Source organism: Sinohyriopsis cumingii, chromosome 19, assembly GCF_028554795.1.
Source record: "Sinohyriopsis cumingii isolate HCF-2022 chromosome 19, ASM2855479v2, whole genome shotgun sequence".
In the NCBI taxonomy this organism is placed as follows: domain Eukaryota; kingdom Metazoa; phylum Mollusca; class Bivalvia; order Unionida; family Unionidae; genus Sinohyriopsis; species Sinohyriopsis cumingii.
This window is the reverse complement of record NC_142979.1, coordinates 21789466-21802025: the sequence shown is the minus strand read 5'-3', so window position 1 is coordinate 21802025 and position 12560 is coordinate 21789466.

The window sequence follows — 12560 nt, the reverse complement described above, 5'->3', positions numbered from 1 at the left end:
ATATATATGTGTGTGTGTGTGTGTTTATAAACTCACAAAAACTAAATCTGCAATTTGGTGTACATTTACTTTGAGTTAGGTTAAACATGGATGGGTTTGTTTGGTGACTATCTTAGACATGCAAACGAGTTCACATGCATCCCTTGTGTTTAATGACAAGCCAGCTTGGTGTACGTATTTATTTATATCTGTTACAGAAGTAAATATCTCAAAATCGAGGTACATGTACTTGAAAGGTTATCAAAAGCACGCCGATTTGTCATGATGATTGAACTTCAGTCATGCATATAGCCTATATACTGTCTGTTTGAGCCACCATGACTGACGACAAACTCAAAATAGCAGTTTACTATTGGACATTGCCATTTTTAAAGACGTTTTCGGGCTGTGTTCATTCCGTTTAAAAACCATATTTTTACAATAAATTAAGCTGAATACCGTAAGGACAATCATGCAAGAATACTTTCCTCAAACAAGTATTGGTAAATTTGTATTTGTCTCTTTTTTTTATAGAATTACTCTCGTTGTTCCGCAATCTGTCTTAGTCGGATGGAAATTTGCCCGAAAATGGTCCAGTCAGACCATAGGAAATTTTAGTGTTTTCAGTCTTCTTAAATCTCATTCCCTAATTACCACTGTAGCTTCAAAATGACATCTTAATATATACTAAACGCACCATTCTTACATCTGTTATAGCAACACAACAGAGTACAAGGGAGTTAACTCATCGTTTACTAATGAACGACGTAAACATTTGAAGTTTCATACAAGTTGTTTTCATTGACATATTTTACTTTCTTATTCATTTTCTCAAAATGTGCAGTACATCCTTTCTCTATACTCCTTGTTATATGGTAATTAACGTATTTTCTTGATTTTACATCATTTGATTTCATCCTATTTACAGAATATAACACATGCTAAAACGACGCAATTTCTTTATATTTTAAGTAAGGAAACATTCACACTAGGTAACACAATTTTGTTTGGACCCAAAACTTGAGCAGGGTACGAAATGGTTAGTATACATTTCAGTGGGAAACGATTAGAACTTACAACGCATCGCCTACTGTGTTTCTTGTACCACCCTATTATGAATACAGGAAAATCGTCAACGCGACTCCCATGTTTCTCAGAATATTCCCTTCGAGGAAAAATATTATCGAAGGTTAATTTCGATAACGGTGACGTCCGAATTGTATTTAAATTTTCAAGATAGCTCTGCAAAGTATGCAGTGGTTTTGTCATACAGCTGACATCTAAATGCTTCTGTCATACAGGTTGGAAGTCTATACACACCACAAGCACATGTTCCCCTGTCAGTGGACACTAGCACATTATACACTGTAGTGGACCCTATACGAGGTAATCACGAGTAGGGTATGTGAGTCCGACAAGGAAACGTGTCAAAACAGATTTTATCACCTTTTCAGATTCCCTTCGAACATCAAAAGCCTCACAAACGCTTAACCCAGATAGTACAAAACAAGACCTTAATATGACAAACGCTTAGCCCAGATAGTACAAAAGCCAGACGTAAACATAAAAACTAAGAAACTTATTATGTTTCGGCGGCTACCAAGTAATATTAGTATGAAAGGGCAGAGAAAGCAGCCAAAGCTGCCCTCCAGCACCAGTTTCTGAATAGAAGATTTCTTATGTTACGTGTTTAGGCTCGAATAAACAGCAACACAAGAAAGAGTGAAAACAACAAGCTTTGAAAAGATTAACAAAGTATGCATTTCCCTGGAAAAATACTGTAAAACTGAAGAAGTAAAAAGAACTTACGGTATCAAGAATCAAATCCAAAAATGATTCAAGAATAACCCACGAATAAAATGTTAGGTGTCCTAATAATAAAATGTTCAAATGAATTCAAGTTCAAGTCCTGAGGAAGAATCCAAGATGGAAGGCGATGACGTATCCTGTATCCTGTTTAATGTTGTTGTCTACAGTTATTTGTAGAAACACAAGAAATAATCCTTCGGTTTTGGAAATCCAAATAAATTTGTTAGGAGATGTCTTTGTTCAATAATTCTGTATGAGCACAAACATATTTCCAGAGAAACGAATTAATCTTTTAGAATCCAAATAATCTGAAGAAAAAAAAAAACATATAACTCGAACACTGGCTACAACAGAAGGAAACGACTTGACATCAAGCGTTTTTAAGCACAGACTTTGAGATCTCTCTCTAAGCATCGTTATTAAAACTAAGTAATGCGAAATTTTGGAATTGCCTAATTGCGAAATAGAGGATCACGTGATCATGTTTACATATTTAAAAAATCACTTAGCCCCAGTATGACCTTGATAAAAACCAATCATTTTACTCCGAGAAAAAAAGTTGTTTACTTAACTAAAACTATTTACAAGTCGAGGGTCACGTATTCAACACGGCCTCGATCTCAGCCTTATTGTTACAACAATAAAAATAAATTTATGACGTGACTGTTTCTAAATTTGAATTAAGGTCGGGAACCAGGTCAGCCTTATGTGTTTACAGAAATGAACAGTCATGGTCAGAACATTTTCTGGATAAAGTACGAGTTCCTAGTAAACAGAACTACATTATTTTGACAAATAATGAAATTAAAAATAGAAAGATTTTAAAACTTATAAGCAATTAAATCAGATATAAATTAAATCAAACATACATAATAGATTCACTATACTGGCTTCAGCCAAGATGCCCTCCAGTCACCCGTTTCTGAACAGAAAATTCAGTGTACAGGCTTTCATATTTTCTAAATGAGCATTCTCGTGACACTTGGCAATGTATGTGTGGCAAAATATGTAGAATGAAAACTCCACAAACATTGTCAAGAACATCAAACCCGCTATTGGCGTCTGGCATCTCTAATATCCAACACATGGAGAACGTGGTGAGAAGGTCGTAATATGGTAACAAACCATGTGAAAGTGGGGCATGTAAATCTTTGCTATATAGCAAAATAATTGTGGTAGGCAGTTTTATTTATTTTATCTGGGATAGCATTCCAGTATGAAGTAAAGACAGCAAATAAATATATGCTGAGTACATGTTTGACTACTTGTGTGCTTATAAAGTTCGCGTAAAGATTTACACTTAAAAAGAAGAAACTAAAAATGACAATCAGTGTACATCAGTTGTATGACGTTTATGCAAGTTGATATCAGGAAACTCTACACAGACAACATGTGATGCAATTTGGAAACGATAAGCTGCTGTATTATTGTTTGAAATGTTGGTGCATAAGTTTATCATTGCCCAACCTGGAAAATACATTGCATCTTTCAAGTTTAATTTGATCTATGTTAGATCGATACGGGTGAAGCCTGCTTAGAATGAAATGTATAAAGGTTAGCGATTGTGGTAAGTTTACCTATTGGTAAACAAATGGTTCTAACTTAGTTTATTGTCTTGATTTTGAATCGTGCAATATTTTACGACATTGCACTCGCGCATACTTCATATTGAACTCATATGAATAAAAGAACTATTTGCTATTTGTAAACAAACAATGGACGCAGACGCCAGCACTTCTGATTTATTTTATTTGTCTGTGGATGAAGTAAACCAGCTGTCTGAGTCATTTGAAAGTAGAAGAGATGCCAAAGTTGACAATGTGGATGACTTCATAGACTCACAAAATAAACTTTCAACGAAGCTGACTACTGAACGTGACATCAGAAATGTGCAGCGATGGCTGTATGATAACTACTTTGTAAACAAGTCATGTACACTCACGTAGTAGGCGCTTTACGTTTAGGTTAATTAAATTTGTTTCTGAATGAACTAAAGCTGATGTTTCGTGGACTGCCACATAGAAGCTGCCTTGCCACAGTCCACGTTAACTTTTTTATACTGATTTAGGCTGGCGATAGACGCCATATTTCATATAATTGCTAGCTCGATACAAATAACATGCAACTGACAAGGAATAAGCTGTCTTCGTTAGCTGGTACTAAGAATGGCAGAATATATACGTACAGTTCTACAGCCTGAATTCCTCAGAATGTACTGTCTTAGTTCTGCAAATGTCATGGATTCTCAAGTTTGATTACACATTTCGAAATTGTACTGTAATATCAACTATATTCCAAGTGCAATTACATCATCCTTACTGCACTCAAAATGAAATAAATATTATATTCCAAAGCGTCTTTTTGATAATTACAATTGAAAGACTGCATATATTTCCCACAGTATGATTTAAAACATTCAGTGACAGAACAGAAACACACTTGTAGATGTCAACACGCTGCTCCGTCGCCGCTGAAATTCGATGTACTTCATGTAGAATCGACACAGGTAAATCCAGTCCATAATCACGAAATTTCGTAGAAACGACAAAAATACCAAATTTTATTAATTCCAGATCAAATGGAAAAGTTGATGCAATGCGCATTCATTCACAATATGACTCCAAATTTCAATTTTTAAGTAGACCAAAACGACACTTTCTTTCGAAAGGTATGTCTAGCGCGCTAATAAATTCAAATGTATCAAGGCGGGGTTATGTGTTATGTGCGCATTAATAATGTTGTTTTTGTGTAATAATGAATCTGATCTTGTGTATTTAGTTTGGAATACAGCATACATTCAGTTACTTTGTTTCTTGTAGTGTTTTTGCTTATGTAAGTAAGCCTTAGGTAGAATACGAAAAGGAGCATATAATAAACAGGTTACTGCATTTGTATGCAAAAATATAAACTCGTTTCGATCCGAAAAACTATATATAAAGAGACAGAGTTTACTTTTGGCATTGCACTTTGATCAAAGGCGCATGCGTTATCAGAGGGGGTGTTACTGGTTGGATAACGTTCCGCTCTGCTTAAGTAATATGACCGAAATGCAAAGGGGCCTGAGTGGCCGAGTGGTCTAAAGCGCTCACCGTTACAGATCATTGTCTTCTCACCTCTGTCTGAATGGGCTCGAGTATCGGGTTCGGCCAATGTGGGTATGTGAGAATTTTTGCTAGTAGCTTCTTGTTGGTCGGTGGTTATGTATGGAGTTTTCCCGGGTTCTTCCTCCACCATTTATACTGGCCGCCATATATAGACTATCTTGTACTGATTAATGGCGTTAAACCCTACAACAACAACAACAACAACAACAATAACAACAACAAACGAAACCCAACACGATTAGCAGAAAATACATAGATGTTAATAAGATGTAAGAATCAGAACAAAGGCATAAGCAATTTAATTACAGGATAATTGAAAATGATATACAGACGTTTCCTTTTTATCTTAATATAAGACCATATTTTAGTTTGTTGTTTTTTATCCAATGCACGAAAAGAAATTGCTTTGTGATTACCCATTAATGTGTTGTTTTTAAAACAGAATGTTCTCAAAATAATTCGTATTTCTGCTATGAAAAACATGTATCGATCATTTATCGATACGCCTCATTTATTATCGTTGAGATTTTAAAGAAATGGGACAAATGTACTGCGTCAAAGAGTATCGTTTGGCGAACGCTATTGCAAATTTATATTATAAATGGGAAAGGACAAACGCGATTGTGATTTTAATTCTTTCTTTTTTTTAGCTTTGATTTTAGTCACCATTGGTCAAATGACTGGTATTTGGGGTGAATGAGATGAGGAGGAATTGTTGACCCCGAAATTTAATGTCTAAAAGTTTAAGAAAACCGCGGGAAAAGTGTATAACTAGATAAGAAACATGATAAAGTGGCGCAAGTAATTAACAAAACCTGATCATGTGTTACTTTTATCGTTGGCTAGAATGTTATTCGATGAAGAAAGGGATATAATTTATCATTCCTCTAATGACCTCTCGCTATGGTTCATACAAGCACAATATATTAATTCGTGCGCAACTCCCATAACATAATGCAATATACATTGGTGGCATGTAAGATGTTTGCGTAAAGTGTTAATGTCTGCATTGTGCATTACTCACGGACCCCATCTCACAGGTATAATGTTCCATGACGCAAGTTTAACAGTTTATGGTGCAGAACGTAAACGTTCAGCAGACGACAATATGTTCCTCTTAACTGATATGTAGGGGGATTACCGCCTTACTTATATGCGTGTATTTCCTAATCGTCCTTGATACATTATTGTAAAATGGCTGCTTGCAAATGCTACTTTCATAATTCTATCCGTGTATTTTGTATTTGCATTGATGCAGATTGTACTTGGCAGCTTGCAAGTGCTACTTTCCTTCTGCATTATTGTAAATGACTTCTTGCAAGTACTACATTCATAATTCTAGTCATGAATTTTCTATTTTTCATTGATCCAAGCTGTAAATGGTTGCTTGCAAGTTTTTAAATCTACTTTCCTTCTGCGTCATTGTATCTTGCAATTTGCCAACTACTGAATTGATTCTGTAGTTTGTCGTATGACAAACGCTATGTCAGTTATTACAAGTTTTGTATATTCTGCTTATAAACTTTACAATTACATCATTCCAACTGCTGTTTTCGAACATATTTGACCTATCAACAATGTAAATACTAGGTTTGATCAGTATCGTCTTTGTTGTCCAACTCGTGTCGCCATCTTTTGTCATAATGGCATAATAGAGATTAGCATGGCATTATGACAACAGACGGTGCTCTAAATTTCTAAAGATTTTCCTTTACCGTAAATAATGATTGCTCCTTACGGATCTTTACGGCATTCATTTTGTGTCGATAACTCTTTCAGTTCCTTTGTTAAGGTGTACGTTAGCAACAAAGTTTTAATCGTCTCTAAACCCATATGCTTTCTGCAAGATCTAAGTGATTTATAGCACCTTACGAAAACAAAAACGCGAACACTAGAGCAAGGAGGTCCATCTTTTTCAACCCCAATTTTGACGCACTTAAGTATTTACCTTCACCGTTTAAGAAATTAACTTCTTAGTGATATCTCTCATTACTTTGGAAACATTAGTTATTTTAGCAAAGTAAGGATCAGAAATGACAATGATATATTACCTCCTATTCTTCTTAACGAGCTTTCATCAGACGATTGTTTTCCAATACTTAATTTGCATTGTTAATGTACAGAACCTCAACCTTTGAATATATATATATATATATATATATATATATATATATATATATATATATATATATATATATATATATATATATATATATATATATATATATATATATATATATATATATATGACAGCTGTGTGGACGGGTGGCATGGATTTTAACGTGTACTTCACAGAAAACGGTATTGGTTATCTACCCCTACCCAGATAATCGTGACCGCTGGATGGCGTCAACATCCATTAAGCACTGCGTACTTCCGGTTTACTAGCTATAGTAAATATGGTTGCATTTATTTTTTTTATCTTCCTATTCTTTGTGTTTACATTATCTGGAGGGGTTTACCTTCTTAAAATTATAAGCAATTCAGTTTACATTTTAAAAATTTCACCTTTAATTGACACTATATAGCCACCATCCTGCTGAAATGAGGCAAAACGACATACATACATATATACATGCATAAATACATACATACATACATACATACATACATACATACATACACACACACACATACATACATACATACATACAATTTGTTTAGAGTCGATGGTGATCTACGAAAATGAAAATATCTGCACACTCAGTGTCCACTTCTTTAAATCGGAAACAAAAGATTATTCAAAGATTACAACCCTTTGTATTTATTTTTGTTAAAAGCAACACAGCGGGGACCAACCATGATTAGATCAAGCAGACAAGACAGCCTACTTTAGCCTGTTTAAACGCAAGTGTCAAGCATTTTCGTTTTAAGAGGTACTTAGGTAAATTTATGTTATCAGATACGTAAGCAAATTAACATTCTAAAATTCATATGTACTTAATTTTCTTCTGAATGTAGACTAGAAACCCATACATTTTCGGAAATTGTCTGTCTATATATGTATTTTTAATGCGTTTTTATAGAAATCATTCAGTTGCAGCCCTTATAATGTTCACTCCACATACGAAGAATGACACCTACAATCGTGAAAGTCCGCAGAAAAGTGTGTATATACCTATCAAATGCCATAATGGTAACCATTCCTACCTGATCCACGCTGAAAAATATTGATAGCAGCTTTCTGAGAAAATATAATGATAGTTGCATGGGTGATTCGTTTATTATTAAAGCTTTTACAGTCGGCAAATGTGGGGTCACAGTGCTATCTAAATGGGTGCAAAAGATATGGGGATATAAAGAGAAACCAAACTAATTCTAAATCTATATAACTTTCGCATATTTACTGTCATTTGGTCAAATTAGACTGTTTGAGCGTCATTTGGATTGAAAAGAGAATAGGCAGATTTAATTCGTTTCAGTAAAAATCATTAATTATCTCCCCAATCAAAACTAAGTTTAGTTTCCTTTTATTGGTTAAAAGGAAGTAAAGTTAGAAACAGTGCCTATAGTTTACAGTCCTCAGTTATACTACTTTAAGCGGAAAGTCAATATGTGCATACAGTTAAATCTAAAGGGTGGGGAGCTGAGTCACCGAAACTGTTTTTCTTTCCTAACAAGATGAATGAATATAAGCATAAAATTTAGATATAAAGGGACTTATAACGGTAATATTTATAATATCATGTATTGTTTTTCTGTTTTTTTAATGTCCTGCTCTGTGTTGTTTGAATCCTTTCCCCCAACGGTAGTTTGCCAAATAAATTTATATGAAATTTTGAGTTATGGAGAATGAGCCTTTAATGAAATCTACTAATGTATTTCATTTCTACTGAGTTTTTCTTACCTCAGTAAGTTTGATATTTTTGTTATGTTGGACAAATGTAGATGAAGGGCTAATTTAAACTGATATTTTAATTCGAAGATATCTCTGTGAAAACATCATCAAATTATTAAGAACTACGGTACAACTCCTCAAAGGTGGTCCGACTGATCCACTTTTGTTCACCTCTCTAACGACTGATAGTTTATATGACGTCATAGGATTACATACTTACTCAAGTTGACATAGCTGCCCAACATCGTTTAGGTCATCGCCCCGGTGGCCTAGTGGTCAGAGCATCTGGCTCGAATGAGGGAGGTCGATGGTTCGAACCCCGGCCGAGTCATACCAAAGAATTTACTCAAGTTGACATAGCTGCCCAACATCGTTTAGGTCATCGCCCCGGTGGCCTAGTGGTTAGAGCGTCCGTCTCGGATGCGGGATGTCGTGGATTCGATCCCGACCGAGTCATACCAAAGAATTGTAAAAATGGTACTAACAGCTGCCTCGCTTGGCGCTCAGCATTAAGAGGTTAGTGTTAGGACTGATCGGCCTGGTGTCATGATAATGTGACTGGGTCACTAGAAACTGCCACACTGCAGACATCGTAGCGGTATGATTGAATTTGTTTTAAAGCTACGTTAAAAATCCAAATCACACACACACACACACACACACACACACACACACACACACACACACACACATACACACACACAAACACGCAGCAAAGACATAACAATGGTACTAACAGCTGCCTCGCCAGGCGTTCAGCATTATGAGGTTCATCTGGTCTGCCTGGTGTTAGAATAATGTGACTAGGTGAGACATCATGATACATGTCTTCAGCATGATGCCCCAGTGCTGGACATCATTCCAAACTGCCATACTGTGTACATCGTAGCGATATGACTGAAATTGCTTTAAAGCTACGTTAAAAATCGAAATCACACACACGCACACACGTTTCGGTCACCCGTCTCCAAGGGAAGCTGATTTGACTGCAATGGAAATCCAACGCATATGAAATAATCACTAGAAAGACAAAATATGTCAGACAATAGTAATACTAGACACGGCAAATACGCTCAACGACACCTACTGACGGACAAAGACAAGGCAAAGAAAGAAAAATAATGCCAAAAACATTACAGAGTTATTATATAACTACAATACGGGTAAATATTTACTTTTCATACAAACTTTATATATAGACATAAAATTAGAAATGTTTGTTTTGTTCTTCTATTTTTTTAAAATAAGTATTTGCACCCATCGAACGTTGTACAAAATTATGTTAAATACTGCATTTTGTCAGAACAATGGAATCTTCCTTTAATCTTAATTGTAACATATTTTATCTCATACGGATACGGAAATTTACTCGTGAGTATGTATATATGTATGTATGTCTGTATTTATGTATGTATGTATGTATGTATGTATGTATGTATATATAAGGAGAAGCGTGCAAAAACAAGCAAATACATTTTAAAACTTTGCTTAACTAAATAAATCATTATATTGATGTATACTTCATATAAAGAAATAGACGACGTATACGTTATGTTTTGATAGTTCTATATTTTTGGATTGCATTTTTTTAAAATGAATTTCATTGTGAAAGTTCATTTTGACAGATAATTAATTGTTACCTCTACTATATCTTATTTTTTCAGTACCCATCAAGAAACCTCGTGCAAATGTCTCAAATATTTAAACACAGTAGTGTTGCGAAAGGGAATAAGACACGCAAAGACTGTCAAGGACGCGCAAAAATATGGTAAAGATAGACAAAGGACACGCAAAGACGGACACAGACTCGGCAAAGACGGCTTTGAGACTCTGAGACTCGTAATCTTACAATACTAGAAAATATTTACTGTTTTAAAGCAAAATATATTTTAATAAAATTATTTCCCCTTTTATGTGGGATTTGATTTAGACTTTCCACGTAGCTTTACCAGTCTTAGTCATATCGCTACGATGTTTTCCGTGTGACAGTTTGCAATGATGTTTGCCGTGTGACAGTTTACAACGATGTTTGCAGTGTGACAGTGTACAACGATGTTTGCAGTGTGACAATTTACAATGATGTTTGCTGTGTGACAGTTTACAATGATGTTTGCCGTGTGAAAGTTTACAATGATGTTTGCAGTGTGACAGTGTACAACGATGTTTGCAGTGTGACAATTTACAATGATGTTTGCTGTGTGACAGTGTACAATGTTTGCCGTGTGACAGTGTACAATGATGTTTGCAGTGTGACAGTGTACAGCGATGTTTGCAGTGTGACAATTTACAATGATGTTTGTTGTGTGACAGTTTACAATGATGTTTGCCGTGTGACAGTGTACAATGATGTTTGCCGTGTGACAGTGTACAATCATGTTTGCAGTGTGACAGTGTACAACGATGTTTGCAGTGTGACAATTTACAATGATGTTTGCCGTGTGACAGTTTACAATGTTTGCCGTGCAACAGTTTACAATGATGTTTGCCGTGTGATAGTGTGCAATGATGTTTGCCCTGTGACAGTGTACGATGATGTTTGCCGTGTGACAGTGTACAGTGATGTTTGCCGTGTAACAGTTTACAATCATGTTTACCGTGTGACAGTTTACAATGATGTTTGCCGTGTGACAGTGTGCAATGATGTTTGCCGTGTGACTGTACAATGATGTTTGCCGTGTGACAGTTTACAATGATGTTTGCAGTGTGACAGTGTACAATGATGTTTGCCGTGTAACAGTTTACAATGATGTTTGCCGTGTGACAGTGTACAATGATGTTTGCCGTGTGACAGTGTACAATGATGTTTGCAGTCTGACAGCTTGCAACGATGTTTGCAGTGTGACAGTTTACAACGATGTTTGCAGTGTTACAGTTTACAACGATGTTTGCAGAGTGACAGTTTACAATGATGTGTAGAAGTGTGGAATCATACCTCACCCAGTCAAATTATCCTGACACCAGGCCGACCACTCCTAACACTCATCTCTTAATGCTGAGCATCAAGCAAGGCAGCTGCTAGTACCATTTTCATAAGTCTCTGGTATGACTCGGCCGCCGTTCGAACTTCCGACCTTCCGCGTCCGAGACAGACGCTCTAACCACTTAAGCGGCCGGAGCGGTCGCCTTGTTACGTGTTGATTTATCTTTTTTCAACAAAATATCAACTTAACTCAATTACCATAGCACTAGAACAAGGACAGACACGTCGTAAACTTCTAATATTAGAGACCATATACTGTGTTACTAAATTTAAGGTATACGGTAGGAACATGCTATTGCAATCCAATTAACACGTGCCAACACGTGTTTGCAATCACAAGTGGTATGTAATGGATATGAGATTATGAATTTATTCCACTTTAATTCTAATACAGTAGTCTATTGCAGTCACAATTGTGCTTCTTTTATGTGCTCGTTAAATACTGAGCCACACATTTTCTACAATTTTGAAATTATCGGCAATAAATATTTACATTAAAGAAATAACAGTCCAGTTAACTGGATATTCGCATCAGCGCATTGTCAAAATGTAATTTTTAAAATGGTTAAAAGTGTGCGGCCGGCAAATTACCTGAATTAAAACTGATGAAATAGCAATAACGTTAAAACTTCAATTACCCTTTGATAATTAAGTCCGCAAAAACAATGACCAAGATATTAATCACCTACAAACTTCAGAAGCGTTTCAACATTTTGTCGTGCAAGAGAAGGCACAAAACCACCAGATGGAAACCTCGTAGTACCGATGCATCAGTCCCTTGTCAGAAAGTTGAACCTGAAGAACCGTTGCACAGACATGAAGTTAACACTCAAAAATGAGCTCATGTTGA